The sequence below is a fragment of the Tursiops truncatus genome, chromosome 2, assembly GCF_011762595.2.
Source record: "Tursiops truncatus isolate mTurTru1 chromosome 2, mTurTru1.mat.Y, whole genome shotgun sequence".
Lineage (NCBI taxonomy): Eukaryota > Metazoa > Chordata > Mammalia > Artiodactyla > Delphinidae > Tursiops > Tursiops truncatus.
Window position 1 is genome coordinate 4,320,778 of NC_047035.1, and position 22,207 is coordinate 4,342,984.

A 22,207-nucleotide genomic window follows, 5' to 3' on the forward strand; every position below is an offset into this window, starting at 1 on the left:
CCTCTTTTAATTTACTTTTTCATAGATTGATTTACTAAACAATAATAATAATGATAATAGTAACACCCAAGAACCCACTAAAATACAACAACAAATATTTTAATATCTATGTCCCCCTTATAAACAGAGGTAACAGATTAAATCTTTTTGGTTAAATGGATCTCAGAGAAGCAAAATTGGGCCCCTCATAATTCTTGTTTCATAAAATGTTATCATTGAAGTACTCTTGGTCATTTTAATTTTCTTTATATATGGATTTTCTCTTATTTATTAATTTAGTCAGGTACTCATTTTCAAAAGTAAAGTCAACAGCAAAGAATCCACTTCCAAACAAGAGGGTAAACTTTGACTATTACGTCTCCCTATAAACTCCTTAAACAGAGTGGTACAGTAGCTGACTTGGGTTAAACAAATCCTTGTTTCATGAATAATCACATCATTGGTCATGAGTGGCCATTGTGATTTTACTAGCATATTTATCGTTAATTTGTTCAATTATTTATTACCCAAGGAAAACACAACCAGCCCAAGAACAAGATCTTTGACTAAGCCTAGAATTCATCTATGCTCTTCTTACTCTAAGAGGTAGCAGTCTAAATCTATTTTTTAACAGAAATATTTTTTTTTTTTTGGTTTTGCAAAATGAATTAACCACGATCCTTGTCAGACAAAGTCTTGTCATTGGTCCCTGCATAATCTTCTTTGATTTGTTCTATAGTTACATGAAGCCATCTATTCTTTTTAAAGAATATAGTCATCATCCATAAACAAAATGACCAAACCAAGAATAAAAACTTAATCTCTTACTTACCCTGATCTATACTCTCCTTGGCCACATAGGTAACAGTCAAGATCTTCATCATGAAATAATGACTAAAACAACCAAGGTGTGGCCATTCTGGGGCACAAAGCAGATGGAAAAAAGAATAACATGCACTGATCATTGGTTCCTACTTTGCACTCTTTCATTTAGTTAACCATTTGTTTAATCCTAATTTTGTTTCCTTCATGAATCAAACATCTAGTAACCCACTTCAGACTAAAAGCTGAACATTGATTATTAAATACCTCTTTCTAGCTGCTTTCTACACAAAGTGGTAACAACTTTATGTATATGTTTTCTTATTGGGCCAACATATTTCAGAACTGAAGTAATTATATTCCTTATTTTATAACACATCCTAAAAATTCGTCCGTGTTTTGACCTCTCTTTCTTTTCTTTTGAATGTATTTGTTTATTGATCCATTCATTTATTCACTAATAGTATAAAACCAATGTCTATGAACTAGATTCTCAAACTTTCCTGAGATCATTCCCAAAAAAGTCATACACTAGTTCTCTTTTTGCCATGGACCTCAGTTGTTCAAAAAATGATTGATCATAATTTTTATTCAGATGCATTCCATTCACATCATTGGTCCAGGTGTGGCCCTTCTGCATTTAATATGAACAATTTTTAGATGTTACAATGAACAACCATGAAACTGTTGTCCTACTCAACAACTAGAGTACTGACTTCCTAAATGAGTAACAGCCTAGATCTTTATCAAGAGGGGGATGTTTAAATAATCAATGGGACAAACATAAAATGGGACATTTCAGTTTTGAAATGAATGGGAAAAGTTAAGTTTTTTTCTTGTACTTCATTTGTGCTAAATTGCATTAATCATAAACTTTGGCTCATAACACATTCTCATTGTAGGTCGATGCATGGCATTTAATTTTAATTACATTTATTCTTTTTTAATGATACAACGGAAACCCATGAGCTAACCACCCAAACCAAGAACTTTATTACTTACATGGCAAGATATGGTCCTCCCCCAGAGGGATTAGGCAAATATCTTCATGATTGGAGAATAATTTAATTAGTTATAGTTCATCCATCCTGTGGAATGTAAGATGCTGACAAATGAAAAGGCCTGGATTGGGGTTTTAATTTAGTGAACCTGAGGTAACCATGACAACAATTAATTGTAAACAATGATTTATGCCACATTCTTATCTCTGCTTCATGAATGGACCTCCATTTTATTAATTAATGTATTCAGTTACTCATTTTAATAACACAATAAGCACCTGTAAATGAACACCCAATATAAGAAGAACTATGAGTGTTCCAGACAAGAGACTCTAGGTCCCTTACCCACAGAGCTAAGAAGTCAGAACTTCATTTTTTTTTTAATTGGGGTATAGCTCTTTTACAATGTTGTGTTAGTTTCTACCGTACAGCGAAGTGAGGTAGAATTCCCTGTGCTACACAGCAGGTTCTCATCAGTTATCTATTTTATACATATTAGTGTATAGATGTCAATCCCAATCTCCCAATTCATCCCACAACCCCCTTACCCTCCTTGGTGTTCATACGTTTGTAGAACTTCATTGTTTAAAAGGTGTCTGTTGTGCTGAATCAGATTCTTCACGAACTTTGGTTTACGACACAATCTTATCATTGGTCCTTATGTGGCCTTCTTTGATTATATTCCATACTTTCTTTTTTTCAATTGTTCGATCTGCAAAAATCAGGAGTCACTATCGGACAGACAATCCATCCGCATGGTGCTCCGAGTGAAAACAGATCAACTTGCTATATGATGGACTAAAATCCCACTACCCAAGAGGTAAAGTAGTGAGAGAAACAGCCATCAAATGTATTCCATACTTTTAAATCATACACTGAATATTGTAAATAAGCTATCCCAACAAAGACAAGAACTTGACCATTACTCACATTGAACCATCATTACAAAATGATTATCCACTCATGTCCATTCTGTGAAGCACAAAGCAAAGAGCACAAAAAAGGGCGGGGGAGGAAATGAATACGGACTCTTTTATAACTTTAAAAATATTAAATAAAATAGGACAGAATATCTTTTGGCCAAAAAGGCAAATATGCAAAATTCTCTCCACTGATTCGTGTTTTCCACTTGATTGACTTGCTATTTAGGTATTAATTCATTTCATTATTTATTTCTGTTTCTCTTAATTAAATAAACTAGAACTCACCACTGCTCTAGACCAAGAACATTGACTATGACTATTCTCTGTCTAAATGACCTTCATCCCAAACAGGTAACACCTCTGATTTGTTTGTTTATTAATGAACCTCAGTGTCTTAGGATGATATTTAAAAATATATAGTTCAACAGTTGTACTGACTGGTTACATACTAATCCTTGATGTGTAATTCATTCTCATCTCTGGTCTTTTAAATTTTTGTGTACATATATAGGCATTTATCCATTTTTTGTAATACAGCGAACACCCATGAGCAAACTACCCACCCAAGGATAAGAACTTTGTGTACCACGTATACAGGCCTATAGGCTTCTTACCCAGAGACTCCCCAGCCATGACGTTTAACCATGAGAAGACATTCTGGGGAGTAGAAAGCAAATGTTAAAAAGAATGAAGCAGCCTAGATCTTGACTTTGCTCTAATACGCTAAGGGATGCAGGGTGAGCAGGTTGAGATTAACCTTAAAACTTTGGGCCATGTTACTTGCTACAATTGGCAAAAAAGTAACCCCTCTTTTAATTTAATTAATTCAATGATAAAGTTTACATAAAAAAGGGATACCTTTGAATCCAGTACCTGAATCAAGGACAGGAGCATCTGTGAGCATCCGTCTCTATGCTCCACACATACATACAACCACCTGAATCTCTGAGCCTTACTTGTGCAGAATTAGATTCATCTCAGCCCTTGTTCCAAGGTAATTTCATACCAATGAACAATACTAAATCCTACTTTATTTATTTATTTATTCATAAATTAATTCGGAAACTATTCATTCTTTTGAAAGAAGTGGAACAACGTTTAAAACCTCCAAAACCCTGAACAGAAATGCTACTGTATGTATCAATGTTCTTCTTACCCAAACTAGCAAGGGCCAGAATTTCTGCCTTAAGAGGGACATCAACTGAATGGAACTGGTTAAATCATAATTATTTCAAGACACGCTCATTACTGGCCCACACTTTGTCCCTTTGAGCTAGTGATTGTTATTAACTTATCCATTTATTCACTGTAATGATAAAACTGCACACGCTCAATGCAATAGCATGAATAATAGTAATACTTGCACAGTTTGCTGCTCATTAGCAAGCTGATAACAGACTGGGTAACTCTGCAATGGAATTCAGTGAGCACAATAGCTCATGCTGCCTAACAAACTTTTATCACTGGCCTTCTTTAATTTAAACGGCACTTAATCTTTTATTTAATTTTATAAACATGTTTCCGAATTAGTAATAAAACAAACAACCAGTAGACCAAAGACATCCCAGAATGAGAACATTGACAATTCATGCATCTGTCTGTATGTGCTGCATTCTGAGAGATAAGGAACATGAATCCCAACTCCTCAAAAATAGATTAGTACTGATACTTGTTTCATCACATCTGCAATAGTTAGTCCAGGACTGGCCATGTTTTTATTCACTTATTCCTATTTTTTAAACCTCCATGCATTAATTCACTTATACTAATATAATCATTATCCTTGACCCACAAAAGCGCAAAAACAGGATAACTGAATATTCGAAACAACTGTCTATAAGATCATTTCCAATACAGACATAGACTAGATTCTTCTTGTGGTGGACCTCAGTATCCCTAATGTAGATCTATAAAATCATTTCCTAGACACTAGATCTGTTTCTTGAATTGACCTCAGTGTTTCATACATGGATACCTCAACATGTTTCCATGTCCATTATTGGACTATGGTTGCCCTGCTCTGATTATATTTCCTATTTCTTAATAATGCATTGACCACCATAAACCACCCAAACCAAGACAAGAACTTTGACTATTACTCACACTGGTCTCCATGTTCCTAAGACAACTGAGTTTGAGGCCACAGTAGAATGCTGGAATCAGTGCAGGAGTGACCATTCTGAGGAGTAGAAAAAAGAACAAAAAGTAAAGTTTGAGACCTTCTATGCATTGATTGTTTGCGTTCCACCTTTCATGGACTCAGTCATTTAATATTTATTAGTTTATGGTAATTCTTTCCGGTTGGACCTCAGAGTTCCAGACACGTATTCATCATGTACGACTCATACGCCACCAGTAGTCATCATCAATCCAGTATTGCCCCTCTTTTTCTTCGTTCATTTCTATGTGTTTATTGATCAAATCACTAATTCACTCATAACAATTTTAAATCACTATGATTCACAAAAACCCAAGAAGAGTTTTTACATACATAATCTGTACACAGAATAATTCTCACATCAATATATATTTCACTATATCCTCAGTTTTACAAACATTCAGTAAACAATACAGTGCATCATATCAATCTCATATTTATTGCTAGTCTAGAGTTGACCATCTTTGATTATTTTTCACACTTTTTAATAATATTTTGAATACTCTTAAACAAACCAACCAAAGCAAGACAAGAACTTTGACTATTACTCACATGGTCTTCATGCTCCAAACACAGATGTAACCAGAAAGCTCCTGACAATGGAAGATGCTTAAATCAGCTCAAGTGCATTCATTCTGAAGAGTACAAAGCAGGACAAAGAGAAATCAAAAAAACTCAGACCTCATCTCCGTTGATCCTTGATTTCTGCATTTCAGTTACTCATTGAGGTATTTATTAATTTTGCATAAATATACATTTTTCCTTAACAAAAAAGGACTAACCTTAAACTTGGAACTGATCCAGATCAAAAAACTGGTTCTTATAAAACAGTGTCCAGATGATCCTAAACCAAAGAGGTAACATTCTTGAATCATTTATTTCTTAAGGAACAACGTTTCAATATTAACATGAAAACTTTTATGAGCAATATTTTTTGTGTCACCACATATGTTCATGTTGAAAAATGCTTCACCCTCCTCTTCTTTATCTATTTATTTATATTTGCTTAATGGTTCTATGATTGATTCATTAGTAATAGCAAATCTAAATCTATGAATCTAAATAAGAACACGATATTTGTATATTGCTGACATCTGTCTATAGGATCATCTCAAACAGAGGGAATAGACTAGATCTCAGGTTGACCCCAAGTTCCACACACATACTACTCATCATCCGTGACTCACATGCCCCAGACATCATTAATGGTCCACATTAGACCCTCGTTTTCTTCACTTGTTTTACATTGGTATCAATTAAATAATTCATTCATGGATTTTAACAAAAATCAAATTATTTAAGAAAACACATGAACAAGATCCTTAAATATTCCTGAAGTCTGTCTACAGAATCTTTTCCCATATACACTATATTTTTTCATTAAGTGACTTCAACATTGATTAGTCAACACGATGATTCCTATGACATCTTATTATCTATTATGGATAATTTTTCATTATATTTAGTACTTTTTAACAATGCCAGGAATACTCAAACAAATTACTGAAACCAAAAATAAGATCTCTGACTACTACTACTCATCTGTTCCCTTTCCTGACACAGAGGCAACATAATCTTGATCACGACAGAACCTAAGATCAGCTCAATGCATCCATTCTGAAGAGTACCAAGCAGACATAATGATAAAAAAAAGTTGAGATATTCTCTTCTCTCCATTTATCCACAATTTCCATCCTCCATGTACATAGTCATTTAAGTGTTTATTAATTCACAGTAATTTTTATTTTTCTTTCAATACAGTAAATATCAAACATGCAACTGACTCAGGGCAATAACTGGCTACTACTTATCCCTGTCAATATCATGCTTATTTAGTTCAAGACATAATATATTTGGTCGATTTTATTATCTATTCCAGTATATATTAATATTCATTTTGCTGACTAAATATTTTATTAATTAACAATGCTTCACCCCTCTTCATCTTCATTCATTTACACATTTGTTAATTTATTCTGCCATGGATTCTTTTATAATTATATTTTTAAAATTCATGAGCACAAAGACCAAGAAAAAGATCACTGTATAATCCTGAAATCTATCTATAGTCGCTTAAAATATGATGAATAGACAGAGTCCCTTTGTGTTGATCCTCAGACTTCTGGACACGTAGAATTCATCGCATATGACTCATACACTAGTCATCATCATTAGACCATGATTGGCCAACTTGCTCTTTATGTCACCAATATTTGTTTACTAATTCACTAATAAGGAAATACATGTAAATCACCAAAAAAAGACAAGAATAACATTCTTGAATATCTCATAACATCCACCTATAGACTCATTCATTTCAATCATCTCTTTCAATTAACTGAACTCAATGTTCCATTTATGGATTAATCAATGTAATGCTTCATATTATTCTGATATTAAGCATCAGTAGGGTTGGCTTTCTTTGATTATATTCAATACTTTTTAATAATACAGTGAATAGTTGTTTTTAAAAAAAACACTCAAACCAAGTCAAGAACTTTGACTAGTATGCTGTTCTCCACACTCCTAATACAAAGATGCAACCATACAGCTTGTGACTTTGGAAGAACCTTTAAATAAGCTCGAGTGGGTCCATTCTGAGGAGCAAAATGAGGAGCAGATGATAAAAAAAATAAGACATTCTATCCATTGATCTATAGACTACACCGTTCATTTATATAGTTGTTGAGGTATTTATTAAAATAGGTTAATATATTTCTTCTTAATAAATCAAACTGTCAAACTGGAAACTGACTCAACAATAACTGACTCTTACTTACAAGGTTCTGTTATCATCCTTTTGTCAAAGACAAAACACGCTTGGCAAAACACGCACGGTACGTTTACTGTCCATTCCAAATTATAATATTATTTTTCCTCATACATTCCTGCCATTAGTTTAAAGTGTCAATTGAAACAGAGATAATGAACTAGATTTTTTTCAGGTTGGACCACGTTCCAGACACACATTCATCATATATGACTCATACGCCATCAGTGGTCATCACTGATCCAATATTGCCCCTCCTTTTTTTCATTAATTTCTATAGGTTTGTTGATTAAATCATTACCTCATTAATAATCATTTTAAAATGTTATGATTCACCAAAACTCAAGAATACTTTTTGTGTCTCGAATCTATATATGGAATTATTCTCACAACAGTATATCTCTCACTAATTATCCTCAGTTTTTCATATATACATTGATATGATAACTTTATCCCATATTTATCACTGAGATAGAGTTGCATTCTCTAAATCTATTTTGCACTTTTTAAAAAATTAATTAATTTATTTATTTATTTTTGGCTGTGTTGGGTCTTTGTTTCTGTGTGAGGGCTTTCTCTAGTTGTGGCAAGCGGGGGCCACTCTTCATCACGGTGCGCGGGCCTCTCACTATCGTGACCTCTCGTTGCAGAGCACAGGCTCCAGACGTGCAAGCTCAGTAGCTGTGGCTCACGGGCCTAGTTGCTCCGCGGCCTGTGGGATCTTCCCAGACCAGGGCTCGAACCCGTGACCCCTGCATTAGCAGGCAGATTTTCAACCACTGAGCCACCAAGGAAGCCCCTTATTTTGCACTTTTAAATGAATCGCTTAAAAAAACAACAACACTGAAACCGAGAGAGTAACCTCACTATTACTCACATTAATCTCTGTCTTCCTAGTATATACAGGCAACCGTAGAGCTCATGAGGGTGGAAGATGCTGAAAGCACCTCGAGGGCATCTGTACTGAGAAGTACAACACGGAGCAGACAATTAAAAAAATGAGACTTAATCACCTTTTCTGAATAGGTATCAATGTTTTCAATTTTATTAATATCTTTTGCCACGCAACATACATTCATAATTGGACAATGCTTCACCCTATTATATTTTAGTGTATGTATTTGTATTTGTCTAATGATTCTATAGTAATTCCATAATGGTAACAAATCTAAGTTATGAAATGAATACAAGAATATGATCTTTGTATATGTCTCACATCTCTTTATAGAAACAATTTCAACAGAGGAACAGGTTAATTTTGTTCTGTGTTGGACCTCCGAGTTTCAGACACAAATTGTTTCATCGTCCATGACTCCTATGCCATCAGACATCACCACTGGTCCATGATTTGGTCTGTTTCTCTTCATTTGTATGTTTGTACTGATTAAATTATGAATTCATTGATAAGAATAAAAATAATACATGGTTCATAAAAACTCTAGGACAAGATTCCTAACACTGGTTTACAGAATCATTTTCCACACAGACTATACCTTTTTCATTAATAGACCTCAATCCTGCACATTATTGATTAATCAACATAATGTTTCATATCCTATTTATCATTAGGAATATTTTAATGAATTTAATACTTTTTAATAATATTGTAAATACCCTTAAACACATGACCCAATCCAAGACAACAGTGTGGACCATTACTCACCTTGGTCTCTTTCCACACAAGGAAGCAGCAGACGATCTTGATGACAACAGGAGCTGAAGTCATCTCCAGCATCTGTTCTGAAGAGGACGAAGCAGACAAGATGATAAAAGTGTTGAGACTTTCTCTCCACTGATTTAAAGTTTCCACAACTCATCTGCATAGTCATTTAGGCATTTATTAATTTATGGTAAGATTTATTTATTTTGCTCTTAAGAAATCAAATGTCAAAGTTGTAACTGAATCAGTAAATGACAATTATCACTATTATTCTCAAAGACATATACACTTGATCATTTTATTTTCCATCCCAATTTACATCATCAGATTTCTTCATAATACTTTTCGACAATGAACAGTGTTTCTGCTCTTCATATTTATTTACTTACCTATTTATTTACTTATCCTGCCATTGATTTCTTAATGATAATACTTTTAGGTATTTCTGTACACTAAGACTAAGAACATGATCCTCATATATGCCTGGCATCTCCCTACAGGATCACTTCAAAAGAGGGGAGAGGGCTTCCCTGGTGGCGCAGTGGTTGAGAGTCCACCTGCCCAAGGAAGGGACACGGGTTCGTGCCCCGGTCCAGGAAGATCCCACATGCCGCGGAACGGCTGGGCCCGTGAGCCATGGCCGCTGAGCCTGCGTGTCCGGAGCCTGTGCTCCGCAACGGGAGAGGCCACAACAGTGAGAGGCCCGCGTACCGCAAAAAAAAAAAAAAAAAAAAGAGGGGAGAATGTTAGGTTTGTTTTGTGTTGGGCCTCAGAACTCCAGACCCGTAGTGTTCCTTATCAAAGACTCATACCACAAGTCATCATTGTTTATGCAGACTTGGTCCTCATTACCTTCATTCACGTCAACACTTTTTATTGATTAATTCATCAATTCACTAATAATAATAAAATAAATGCTTCACGGTCACAAAAACTTAAAACAAACAAGGTCCTTGGCTCTTTCATTTGTCTATAGAATTACTTCCCACAGAAACTGTCATTAATTGACCTCAAAGTTTCCTATATAGATTCATTAATATGAATCCTATAGAAATTTATTAATGCTTCATATTAACCCTACTTTTACTGTTTAGCCATGGTCGACAATCATCAATTATATTTCACATTTTTTTTTAAAGATTTTTTGATGTGGACCATTTTAAAAGTCCTTATTGAATTTGTTACAATATTGTTTCTGTTTTATGTTTTGGTTTTTTGGCCCCGCAGCATGTGGGATCTCAGCTCCCTGACCAGGGATCGAACCCACACCCCCTGCAATAGAAGGCGAAGTCTTAACCACTAGACCACCAGGGAAGTCCCTCACAGGTTTTAAGAATGCAGTGAAAATCTTATAAAAAACAAAACCACAAAACCAAGAAAATAATTCTATTACTCACTTTGCTCTCCAAGCTCTTAACACAGACGCAACCACAGGATTCGTGACGTCGGTGGAACACTTAAGTCAGCCCATTGCAACGATTCTAAGGAGCACAAGACAAAGTAGAAGATAAAAAAAGAGGTTAAGATATTTTCATTAGTCCTTGAATTCCACATTTCATTTAGTCAGTCATTTAGGTAGGTAGTGAATTGGGATAATTTGTATTTTATTTTCTCCTAAGTAAATGAACAATATCGATCTTGACAATGACAGAGAACATGAAAATTTGACTTATCAATAACTATATCATCCTTAGTCAAAGAAAAACCCCCTTGTACCATATGTTTCCTAACATATATTTGTTTTTAATATATGTTGATAGTATTTCTTGCCTAACCACATATTTCTATAATTGGAGAAAGTTCCACCACCTTCATCTTTATTTATCTATTTATTATTTGATTGATCCCATTATAAAAAGAAAATGAAGGAACATAAAACAAGATCCTTGTATACTCCTGACATGTGTCTATAGGATCACCTGAAATAGGGGCAATGGGCCAGAATCCATTTGCATTGGACCTCAGAGTTCCAGACACGTATTCATCATACACAACTCATAACGCACCGAACAGTCATCATGGATCCAATGTTGTACCTGTTTTCTTCATTCATTTCTACAGTGTTTATTGACTAATTCATTAATTCACTAAGAATAATTTTAAAACCCAATTATTCGCAAAAAGCCAGAAAAGCCCTGAAATCCCTATTCTGTATATATAATAGAATTATTTACACATCAGTATATCTCTTTGTTTATATCCTTTGTTTTTATGTTACATATTAATTCAGTATTTATCACTGGGCTACAGTTGGCCATTCTTATTATATATGGTACTATTCAATAACACACTAAATACCCTGAAAGGAATCACTGAAATCCATACAAGACTTTGACTGTTACTCACATTGGTGTCTGTTCTCCTAACACAGAGATGCAATCACAGAGGTCACCATCACGGTACACTGCTTAAATCAGCTCAAGTGTTTCCATTCTGCAAAGTACAAAGAAGTCGATGATAAAAAAAGATTTAAGTATAATCCCCATTGATCCTTGATATCCACATTTCATTTACTCATGCATTTAGGTATTTATAAATTATTCACAAGGGAGATTTTGTTTGTTTGTTTTGTTTTTGTTTTTTAAATTTACGGCTTTATTGAGCTAAGATGGACAAATAAAAATTGTTCATGTCTAAATTGTACAAAAAGCTGTTTAAAGCTATTCAACATTATTTAACACACATACAGATTGTGAAATGATCACTAAAATCAAGTTAATGAACACACCCATCACCTCACATAGTTGACTTTGTGTGTGATGAGAGCACTTAAGACTTACTCTATTTGCAAATTCCAAGAACACAATAGAGTATTATTAACCATAGCCACGAAGGTGTGCATTACATCCCTAGATATTATTCATTGTGTAAGGGAAATGTGTACCCTTTGACTAACATCTCCCATTTCTCCCACCTCCCGGTGGCCCCTGGCTACTCAGCATTTTTTTTTTTTTTACATCTTTATTGCTTTACAATGCTTTACAATGGTGTGTTAGTTTCTGATTTATAACAAAGTGAATCAGTTATACATATACATATGTTCACGTATCTCTTCCCTCTTGCATCTCCCTCCCTATCCCAACCCTCTAGGTGGTCACAAAGCACCGAGCTGATCTCCCTGTGCTATGCGGCTGCTTCCCACTAGCTATCTATTTTATCTTTGGTAGTGTATATATGTCCATACCACTCTCTCACTTCGTCCCAGCTTACCCTTCCCCCTCCCCATGTCCTCAAGTCCATTCTCTAGTAGGTCTGAGTCGTTATTCCTGTCCTGCCCCTAGGTTCTTCAGAACCTTTTTTTTTTTTTTTTAGATTCCATACATGTGTGTTAGCATACGGTATTTGTTTTCCTGTTTCTGACTTACTTCACTCTGCATGACAGACTCTAGGTCCATCCATCTCACTACAAATAACTCAATTTTGTTTCTGTTTATGGCTGAGTAATATTCCATTGTATATATGTGCCACATCTTCTTTATCCATTCATCTGTCGATGGACACTTAGGTTGCTTCCATGCCCTGGCTATTGTAAATAGAGCTACAATGAACATTGTGGTACATGACTCTTTTTGAATCATGGTTTTCTCAGGGTATATGCCCAGTAGTGGGATTGCTGGGTCATATGGTAGTTCTATTTGTAGTTTTTTAAGGAACCTCCATACTGTGCTCCATAGTGGCTGTACCAATTCACATTCCCACCAGCAGTGCAAGAGGGTTCCCTTTTCTCCACACCCTCTCCAGCATTTATTGTTTCTAGATTTTTTGATGACGGCCATTCTGACTGGTGTGAGATGATATCTCACTGTAGTTTTGATTTGCATTACTCTAATGATTAATGATGTTGAGCATTCTTTCATGTGTTTGTTGGCAGTCTATATATCTTCTTTGGAGAAATGTCTATTTAGGTATTCTGCCCATTTTTGGATTGGGTTGTTGTTTTTTTGTTATTGAGCCCCATGAGCTGCTTGTAAATTTTGGAGATTAATCCTTTGTCAGTTGCTTCATTTGCAAATATTTTCTCCCATTCTGAGGGTTATCTTTTGGTCTTGTTTATGGTTTCCTTTGCTGTGCAAAAGCTTTTAAGTTTCATTAGGTCCCATTTGTTTATTTTTGTTTTTATTTCCATTTCTCTAGGAGGTGGGTCAAAAGGATCTTGCTGTGATTTATGTCATAGAGTGTTCTACATTTTCTTCTAAGAGTTTGATAGATTCTGGCCTTACATTTAGGTCTTTAATCCATTTTGAGCTTATTTTTGTGTACAGTGTTAGGGAGTGATCTAATCTCATACTTTTACATGTACCTCTCCAGTTTTCCCAGCACCACTTATTGAAGAGGCTGTCCTTTCTCCACTGTACATTCCTGCCTCCTTTATCAAAGATAAGGTGACCATATGTGCGTGGGTTTATCTCTGGGCTTTCTTTCCTGTTCCATTGATCTATATTTCTGTTTTTGTGCCAGTACCATACTGTCTTGATTACTGTAGCATTGTAGTATAGTCTGAAGTCAGGGAGCCTGATTCCTCCAGCTCCGTTTTTCGTTCTCAAGATTGCTTTGGCTATTCGGGGTCTTTTGTGTTTCCATACAAATTGTGAAATTTTTTGTTTTAGTTCTGTGAAAAATGCCAGTGGTAGTTTGATAGGGATTGCATTGAATCTGTAGATTGCTTTGGGTAGTAGAGTTATTTTCACAATGTTGATTCTTCCATTCCAAGAACATGGTATATCTCTCCATCTATTTGTATCATCTTTAATTTCTTTCATCAGTGTCTTATAATTTTCTGCATACAGGTCTTTTGTCTCCTTAGGTAGGTTTATTCCTAGATATTTTATTCTTTTTGTTGCAATGGTAAATGGGAATGTTTTTTTGATTTCACTTTCAGATTTTTCATCATTAGTGTATAGGAATGCCAGAGATTTCTGTGCATTAATTTTGTATCCTGCTAGTTTACCAAATTCATTCATTAGCTCTAGTAGTTTTCTGGTAGCATCTTTAGGATTCTCTATGTATAGTATCATGTCATCTGCAAACAGCTTTACTTCTTCTTTTCCGATTTGGATTCCTTTTATTTCCTTTTCTTCTCTGATTGCTGTGGCTAAAACTTCCAAAACTATGTTGAATAAGAGTGGTGAGAGTGGGCAACCTTATCTTGTTCCTGATCTTAGTGGAAATGCTTCAGTTTTTCACCATTGAGGACGATGTTGGCTGTGGGTTTGTCATATATGGTCTTTATTATGTTGAGGAAAGTTCCTTCTATGCCTACTTTCTGGAGGGTTTTTATCATAAATGGGTGTTGAATTTTGTCGAAAGCTTTCTCTGCATCTATTGAGATGACCATATGGTTTTTCTCCTTCAATTTGTTAATATGGTGTATCACATTGATTGATTTGCGTATATTGAAGAATCCTTGCATTCCTGGGTTAAACCCCACTTGATCATGGTGTATGATCCATTTAATGTGCTGTTGGATTCTGTTTGCTAGTATTTTGTTGAGGATTTTTGCATCAGTGTTCATCAGTGATATTGGCCTGTAGTTTTCTTTCTTTGTGACATCTTTGTCTGGTTTTGGTATCAAGGTGATGGTGACCTCGTAGCATGATTTTGGGAGTGTTCCTCCCTCTGCTGTATTTTGTAAGAGTTTTAGAAGGATAGGTGTCAGCTCTTCTCTGAATGTTTGAAAGAATTAGCCTGTGAAGCCATCTGGTTCTGGGCTTTTTTTTGTTGGAAGATTTCTAATCACAGTTTCAATTTCAGTGCTTGTGATTGGTCTGTTCATATTTTCTATTTTTTCCTGATTCAGTCTTGGCAGATTGTGCATTTCTAAGAATTTGTTCATTTCTTCCAGGTTGTCCATTTTATTGGCATAGAGTTGCTTGTAGTAATCTCTCATGATCTTTTGTATTTCTGCAGTGTCAGTTGTTACTTCTCCTTTTTCATTTCTAATTCTATTGATTTGAGTCTTCTCCCTTTTTTTCTTGATGAGTCTGGCTAATGGTTTATCAATTTTGTTTATCTTCTCAAAGAACCAGCTCTTAGTTTTACTGATCTTTGCTATCATTTCCTTCATTTCTTTTTCATTTATTTCTGATCTGATCTTTATGATTTCTTTCCTTCTGCTAACTTTGGGGTTTTTTTGTTCTTCTTCCTCTAATTGCTTTAGGTGCAAGGTTAGGTTGTTTATTCGAGATGTTTCCTGTTTCTTAAGGTAGGATTGTATTGCTATAAACTTCCCTCTTAGAACTGCTTTTGCTGCATCCCATAGGTTTTGGGTCATCGTGTCTCCATTGTCATTTGTTTCTAGGTATTTTTTGATTTCCTCTTTGATTTCTTCAGTGATTGCTTCATTATTAAGTAGTGTATTGTTTAGCCTCCATGTGTTTGTATTTTTTAGAGATCTTTTCCTGTAATTGATATCCAGTCTCATAGCATTGTGGTCAGAAAAGATACTTGATACAATTTCAATTTTCTTAAATTTACCAAGGCTTGATTTGTGACCCAACATATGATCTATCCTGGAGAATGTTCCATGAGCACTTGAGAACAATGTGTATTCTGTTGTTTTTGGATGGAATGTCCTATAAATACCACTGAAGTCCATCTTATTTAATGTATCATTTAAAGCTTGTGTTTCCTTATTTATTTTCATTTTGGATGATCTGTCCGTTGGTGAAAGTGGGGTGTTAAAGTCCCCTACTATGAATGTGTTACTGTTGATTTCCCCTTTTATGGCTGTTAGTATTTGCCTTATGTATTGAGGTGCTCCTATGTTGGGTGCATAAATATTTACAGTTGTTATATCTTCTTCTTGGATTGATCCCTTGATCATTGTGTTGTGTCCTTTTTTGTCTCTTGTAATAGTCTTTATTTTAAAGTCTGTTTTGTCTGATATGAGAATTGCTACTCCAGCTTTCTTTTGTTTCCCATTTGCATGGAATACACAGTAGAGATATTTTTATCTTAACAAAATGAATAACAGCAAACTTGAGACAAACCCACAACAATATAATTGACTCTTAATTATCTGTATTGATATGATCCTTAGTCAAAGCGATGCTCTTGATCCATTTATTCCTGAGTTTCAGTGTTTTCAATTTTATTAATAGTATTTCTTGTCTCGCCACATGTTTATACTTAGACAAAGTTCACCCTTTTTTCTTTACCTGTTATTTATATTTATTTAATGGTTTTATAATTAAACCATTAATAATAATAAATCTAAATCTATGAACCAAATACGTATACTGGGTATATCTTAACATGAAATATAAGAAATACACTAGGTATTTTGTTGGACCTCAGTATCTAGACATATATTACTCATTATCCAGACTCATCTGCTACCATTCATCATCACTGGCGCATGAAAGCCCTCTTTCTTTTCATTCGCATAAACATCTGTTTATCGATAAATTCATTGCTAAATACACAGAAATAAAAAATAAACTAAAATATTGTCAATATCTATCTCTAAAATCTTTTCCAGAGACTAACTCTGTTTCAAAAACTGACCTCAAGGATACATTTATAGATTAATCAACATAACATTTCATGTCACTCTGATACTAACATGGCATTTTTCCTTCTTTGATTATATTTCATATTTTGAATAATACATGAATAACCTTAAACAAACCACTGAAATTAAAACATTGACTATTACTCACATGGTCTTCATACTCCTACAGCACAGATGAAACCAGAGAGCTCGTGACCACGCAAGATGCTTCAATCAGCTCCAGTGCGTCCATTCTGAGGAATATAAAGCAGAGGAGATGATAATAAAATGAGATGCTCTTCCTGACATCTGTCTATAGGATGCCTTCTCAAGTTGAGAATGGACTAGCTTAATTCAATACTGGACCTCAGAGTTTTAGACATGTATTCATCGTATATGACTCATATTGATGATGACCAGAAATCATCATCGATCCAATATTGGTCCTATTTTTCTACATACATTTCTATATCTTTATTGATTAAATCTAAAATCTACTAATAATTTCAGCAGTACAATTCAAAAAATAAAACAAGAAGAGCCTTGGTGTACATAGAAGTATTGTTACTGTAACATATCTTCCTCGATAATACATTGTTTTCCATATATACATTAATCAATATAATGGTTCATATATTCATACTCAGCACTGAGATGTAGCTGCCTTCTTTACTTATATTCCACATTTCTTAAAAATACCGTAAATTACTTTAATAAAAAAACAGAGAACATCAACTGTTACTCAGAGCTCCTGTCCATGGAAGATGCTACATCATCTCTACTGCCTTCATTCTGAGGAGTACACAACACAGAAGATGATAAAAATATTGAGACCTAATAACCACTGATCCTTGTTTTCTGCATTTCATTTACTCAGTATTTAGGTATTTATTACTTTTTCTTTCTCTCTATACTTTTTATCTTGTTAAAAGAGAAAGCTTAATCTATAGTCTTAGGCAGAACAATTAAACTGTCTTTACTGATGCATTTCTATCTAACTTTGGTCCAAGAGGTGACCTTCAGCCATTTATTTAATGGGCATCAGTGTTTTCAGTGTTTACTAACAGTGTCTTTTGCTAAACCAAATACGTTCATATTTGGACAGTGCTTCACCCTATTTTTCCTTATGTTTATTTGTATTTGTTTAATGGTTCTATCAGAGATCCATTAATAATAACAAATCTAAGTCTGTGAAATCCACACAAAGATATGATCTATTTATATTCCTGTCATCTCTCTATAGAGACAATTTCACCAGAAGGAAGAGACTACTTATGGTCTGGGCTGGACCTCAGAGTTTCAGACATGTTTTCATCGTTCAGGACTCTTCCCGTCACGATCATTCATCATTGGTCCATCACTGAGTCTCTTTTCTTCCATCATTTCTATATTTGTATTGATTAAATCATTAATTAATTGGTAATAATAAAAATAATATATGGTTCACTAAATATTCCAAGAATAAGACTCTTCAATACCCCTAACCTCAGTTTACAGAATCATTTCCCACTAAGGGCCCATCTCTTCCAATTTTCAACCTCAATCCTATCCATTATCAATTATTCAAAAGAATATTTCTTATATTTATCATTGAACTATGAGTAAGTTTTTGATTAATGTAATACGTTTTAATAACACCATGAGTACCCTCAAACGCACCACCAGTCCAAGACAACAACCTTGCCCATTGCTCACCTTAGTTTCCTTCCTGACACAGGGGCGGTGTGACAAGTGAGCACAGCAGAAGCTGAAATAGCAGGAACATCATCCTGAAGAATAACAAGCAGACAAGGTGATAAAAATACTGAGATACGCTTTCCATTGATCCAAATATCACACTATTCATTTGCACAGTAATTGAGGCATTGACTAAATTATGGTAATATTTGTTTCTTTTTCCCTTAATAAATCAAATGTCAAAGTTGTAACTGACTCAGTCAGTAACCAATACCTGTCACTTTCTATATCACCCAAAGAGGTAACACCCTTATACCACATCTTTCTCAATGGTTATCAGTCTTTTCAATATTTATTAATGTATTACTATATGATAGTAACTTTTGCCTAACCACATATTTTTATAATTGAAAAAGGCTTCACTTTCATCACTTTTTTATTCTACACATTTGTATATTGACTATTTCATTGATTCAATTATAAAAATAGAAAAAACGCACGGTAATAATAACTGAAACAAAGATCTTTGTATATTCCTAACCACTGCCTATAAGGTCACTTCAAACAGGACAATGGGCTAGATTCCATTTGCATCAGACCTCAGAGCTCCAGACACATATTCATCGTACACAACCCATATGCCACGGATAGTCATCATCAGACCAATACTGTCCATCTTTTTCAACATATATTTCTGTTTCTTTATTGTGTAAATCACAAATTCACTAATAATTTTAATCAGTACAATTTTAAAAAAACAAAGAGAGCCTTGATGTATAAAGAATTATTCTTACTTTAACACATTAATACAAGAATATGATCTATTTATATTCCTGAAACCTCTCAACAGAAAAAGTTTCATCAGAGGAAATATACTACTTATGTCTGCATTGGACCTCAGAGTTCCAGACATGTTTTCATCGTTTAGGACTCTTCCCGAAACGATCATCATCATTGGTCCATGATTGAGTCTCTTTTCTTTGCTCAATTCTGTTCATTGACTAATTCAGTAATGCACTCATAATAACTAAAAAAACCCTATTATTCACAAAATCTTAGAAGAGTCATGATATCCCTATTTTGTACATAGATCATTCTCACATCAACCTATCCCTTTTTTTAAATTAGATGCTGTTTTTCATTGATGCAGTAATCAATTAATGTGTCATAAAATTCAATAGTTATCACTGAGCTACACTTGGCCTTCTGTTATTCTATATGGAACATTCAAACAATACAATGAATACACACACAAACAAAAACAAACAAACAGAAATCAACAAAACTGTGACAAGAAATTTGACTATTACTCACATTGGTCTCTGTGCTTCTAACCCAGAAATGCAATCATAAGGTGCATCACCACAGAATAATGCTTCATCAGCGTGAATGTGTCCATTTTGAACAATATGAAGTACAGTCAATGAGAAAAATAAAGGAAAGGAAATTTATTGTCATTGACTCTTGCATTCTATGTCTCGTTTACCCAGACCTTTAGGAATGTATAGCTTTTTCTAATGTAGACATTGTTTTCTCCTGAAAGAAAGAAAAACCTAATACTTGACACTGACTCAGAAAAACAAAATCGACTTCCAATACTTCAAGTCTATCTGAATCTTAGCCACAGAGGTAACATCTTTCATCCACTGATTTCATAATGGGCACCAGTGTTGGGAATTTCTCTTAATATTTCTTTCCTCACCATTTATGTTCACAATTAGACAATAATATATCTGTTCTTCTTCATCTATTATCTATATCTTTAAAGGTACTCTCACTGATGTATTAATAATTTTAAAACTCAACCTTAGAACTTGAACTTTAAACATTCATAACGTCTGTCCATAGGATGAAATAAACAAAGAACTAGAGTATGGAATGTCTTGGGCCTCAAGGTTCCAGACCTTTTTCATTTGTCATCCATGACTCACCTGCTAATCATCACTGGTTCATTTGAGACCTAGTTTTAGTTCATTCATTTATATATTTGTATCAATTAAATCCTTATTCATTGATAATAATAAAATAAATACATGATTAACAAAGAACAAGACACTCGAATACCCCTGACTTGCCTCTAATTAATACCAAAATAGATTATACCTTTCATTAATAAATATCAATGTTATATATTATCAATAAATCAACATAAGGTTTCATATCATATTTATCATTGGGCCATAGTTAACCTTTTGATGATATCTATCACGTTTGAGAATACAATGAAAACACTTGAACCAATTCCCCAAACCAAGACAGGACCCCACCCGGGTCTCTGTCGCACAGCAACCTGAAAAGGAGGACCTTGATCAAAATGCAGGCTGAAATCACCTTGAGCTTCTATTCTGAAAAGTACCAGAGAAGGTGATGACCGAGATTGAGACTTTCACACCATGGATTGGCAGATTTGTTGATTGATGCTTTCATTGAATCAATTAGCATAACCAATGAAAACGCATGAAGAGAAAGACCACATTTCTTGTGTATTGGACCTCAGAGTTCCAGACACGTAATTATTCGTCATCGATGACTCATACGCTGGCATTTACCGTCATCGATACAGAAAAGATGACCTTCTCTTCATTCTATATGGTTCACTGATTCATACGTTAATTCACTAATGCCAATTTTGGCACTCTTGGGTTTGCAAAATCCAGCGAGGCCTCGATATCACTCACCTGTCTCTAGAACCATTCTCACATCATCATATCTCTCTCATATTTATTATCGGGTTTTTGCTTCACAACAGTTCCTTGTTTATCAGTGGGATAAAGATGCCCTCCTTTAATTTTCTTTCACTCATTTTGTTAGCACAGTCATTACTTTTAGAGAATCCACCCACCCCCAGACTAGGAACTAGATGATGCTCACATGGGTGTTCTGGCTCTTACAACCAAGATGCCATCCTAGGCTGGCACTCGAGGAAGAATCCTCATTTCTGGTCCAGTGTGTCCACTCTGAAGAGTATAAAACAAAGCAGAAGATAAAAATGGTGGAGACAATCCACTCATCCCTGCTTCCACATTCACATTGTTATGTAAGCTATCCCTAATGTAGCAGATATGTGAAATCTTATGAAAACGAACCATTTTGATCTTGACACTGCGCTACATGATGAAGATTGTCCATCACTTCTCTTGGCACCTCCATCCTTACCCTAAGTGGTAACAGGCAGGTACCATTCATTTTTAATTGAAATTCAGGGTGTCCGTGGTACATTAATAATATTTCTTGGCTCAGCACGTATTTCAGTAATTGGAAATTGTTTTACTCCATTCATCTTTATTTTTAATTATATATTTATTTACAGATTCTAGCATTTTCCAATTACAATAAAAGAATGACTATCCATGAACACAAAGACCACAAATAAGCCCCTCCTTTATTCTTGACATCTGTTTATAGGATGCCTTCTCGAGTTGAGCATGGACTCAATTAATTTAATATTGGACCTCAGAGTTCCTCAGTGCTCCAGAGTTCCAGAATATACTGGTATATTCACCATATACCACTCATAATGATGACCGGAAATAATCACTGATCCAATATTGTTCCTATTTTCCTACATATATTTCTATTTTTTATTGATTAAATAAAAAATTCACCAATAATTTTGGCAGTACAACTCAAAAAAAAGAAACAAGAAAAGGCTTGATGTATATAGAATAATTTGTACTTAAATATATCTCTCTTTAATACATTGTTTTCCATATGTGCATTAATCA

The 22,207-nt window shown here is 34.5% G+C and overlaps 13 non-coding genes and 2 pseudogenes across 13 annotated transcripts; all 15 read right to left on the reverse strand.

Moving 5' to 3' along the window:
* Nucleotides 1–1,349: 1,349 nt before the first annotated feature.
* Nucleotides 1,350–1,423, reverse strand: LOC117311465 (small nucleolar RNA SNORD113/SNORD114 family). The gene has a single exon (XR_004525662.1). It is a non-coding gene; the product is annotated as a small nucleolar RNA SNORD113/SNORD114 family (small nucleolar RNA).
* A 1,080-nt stretch (nt 1,424–2,503) lies between these two features.
* On the reverse strand, nt 2,504–2,649 carry LOC117311485 (small nucleolar RNA SNORA79). Its single transcript, XR_004525681.1, has one exon. It is a non-coding gene; the product is annotated as a small nucleolar RNA SNORA79 (small nucleolar RNA).
* A 2,377-nt stretch (nt 2,650–5,026) lies between these two features.
* LOC117311396 (small nucleolar RNA SNORD113/SNORD114 family) lies at nt 5,027–5,098 on the reverse strand. Its single transcript, XR_004525600.1, has one exon. It is a non-coding gene; the product is annotated as a small nucleolar RNA SNORD113/SNORD114 family (small nucleolar RNA).
* Nucleotides 5,099–6,023: 925 nt separating this feature from the next.
* Nucleotides 6,024–6,096, reverse strand: LOC117311455 (small nucleolar RNA SNORD113/SNORD114 family). Its single transcript, XR_004525655.1, has one exon. It is a non-coding gene; the product is annotated as a small nucleolar RNA SNORD113/SNORD114 family (small nucleolar RNA).
* Nucleotides 6,097–6,990: 894 nt separating this feature from the next.
* LOC117311446 (small nucleolar RNA SNORD113/SNORD114 family) lies at nt 6,991–7,062 on the reverse strand. Its single transcript, XR_004525647.1, has one exon. It is a non-coding gene; the product is annotated as a small nucleolar RNA SNORD113/SNORD114 family (small nucleolar RNA).
* A 767-nt stretch (nt 7,063–7,829) lies between these two features.
* Nucleotides 7,830–7,898, reverse strand: LOC117311417 (small nucleolar RNA SNORD113/SNORD114 family; annotated as a pseudogene).
* Nucleotides 7,899–8,921: 1,023 nt separating this feature from the next.
* On the reverse strand, nt 8,922–8,997 carry LOC117311425 (small nucleolar RNA SNORD113/SNORD114 family). The gene has a single exon (XR_004525626.1). It is a non-coding gene; the product is annotated as a small nucleolar RNA SNORD113/SNORD114 family (small nucleolar RNA).
* A 2,270-nt stretch (nt 8,998–11,267) lies between these two features.
* LOC117311420 (small nucleolar RNA SNORD113/SNORD114 family) lies at nt 11,268–11,340 on the reverse strand. The gene has a single exon (XR_004525620.1). It is a non-coding gene; the product is annotated as a small nucleolar RNA SNORD113/SNORD114 family (small nucleolar RNA).
* Nucleotides 11,341–16,598: 5,258 nt separating this feature from the next.
* Nucleotides 16,599–16,671, reverse strand: LOC117311459 (small nucleolar RNA SNORD113/SNORD114 family). Its single transcript, XR_004525658.1, has one exon. It is a non-coding gene; the product is annotated as a small nucleolar RNA SNORD113/SNORD114 family (small nucleolar RNA).
* Nucleotides 16,672–17,165: 494 nt separating this feature from the next.
* Nucleotides 17,166–17,242, reverse strand: LOC117311426 (small nucleolar RNA SNORD113/SNORD114 family). The gene has a single exon (XR_004525627.1). It is a non-coding gene; the product is annotated as a small nucleolar RNA SNORD113/SNORD114 family (small nucleolar RNA).
* An 847-nt stretch (nt 17,243–18,089) lies between these two features.
* LOC117311443 (small nucleolar RNA SNORD113/SNORD114 family) lies at nt 18,090–18,162 on the reverse strand. The gene has a single exon (XR_004525644.1). It is a non-coding gene; the product is annotated as a small nucleolar RNA SNORD113/SNORD114 family (small nucleolar RNA).
* A 913-nt stretch (nt 18,163–19,075) lies between these two features.
* LOC117311440 (small nucleolar RNA SNORD113/SNORD114 family) lies at nt 19,076–19,147 on the reverse strand. The gene has a single exon (XR_004525641.1). It is a non-coding gene; the product is annotated as a small nucleolar RNA SNORD113/SNORD114 family (small nucleolar RNA).
* Nucleotides 19,148–19,372: 225 nt separating this feature from the next.
* On the reverse strand, nt 19,373–19,444 carry LOC117311439 (small nucleolar RNA SNORD113/SNORD114 family). The gene has a single exon (XR_004525640.1). It is a non-coding gene; the product is annotated as a small nucleolar RNA SNORD113/SNORD114 family (small nucleolar RNA).
* Nucleotides 19,445–20,968: 1,524 nt separating this feature from the next.
* Nucleotides 20,969–21,044, reverse strand: LOC117311436 (small nucleolar RNA SNORD113/SNORD114 family). Its single transcript, XR_004525637.1, has one exon. It is a non-coding gene; the product is annotated as a small nucleolar RNA SNORD113/SNORD114 family (small nucleolar RNA).
* Nucleotides 21,045–21,928: 884 nt separating this feature from the next.
* Nucleotides 21,929–22,027, reverse strand: LOC117311464 (small nucleolar RNA SNORD113/SNORD114 family; annotated as a pseudogene).
* Between the last annotated feature and the right edge of the window lie 180 nt (nt 22,028–22,207).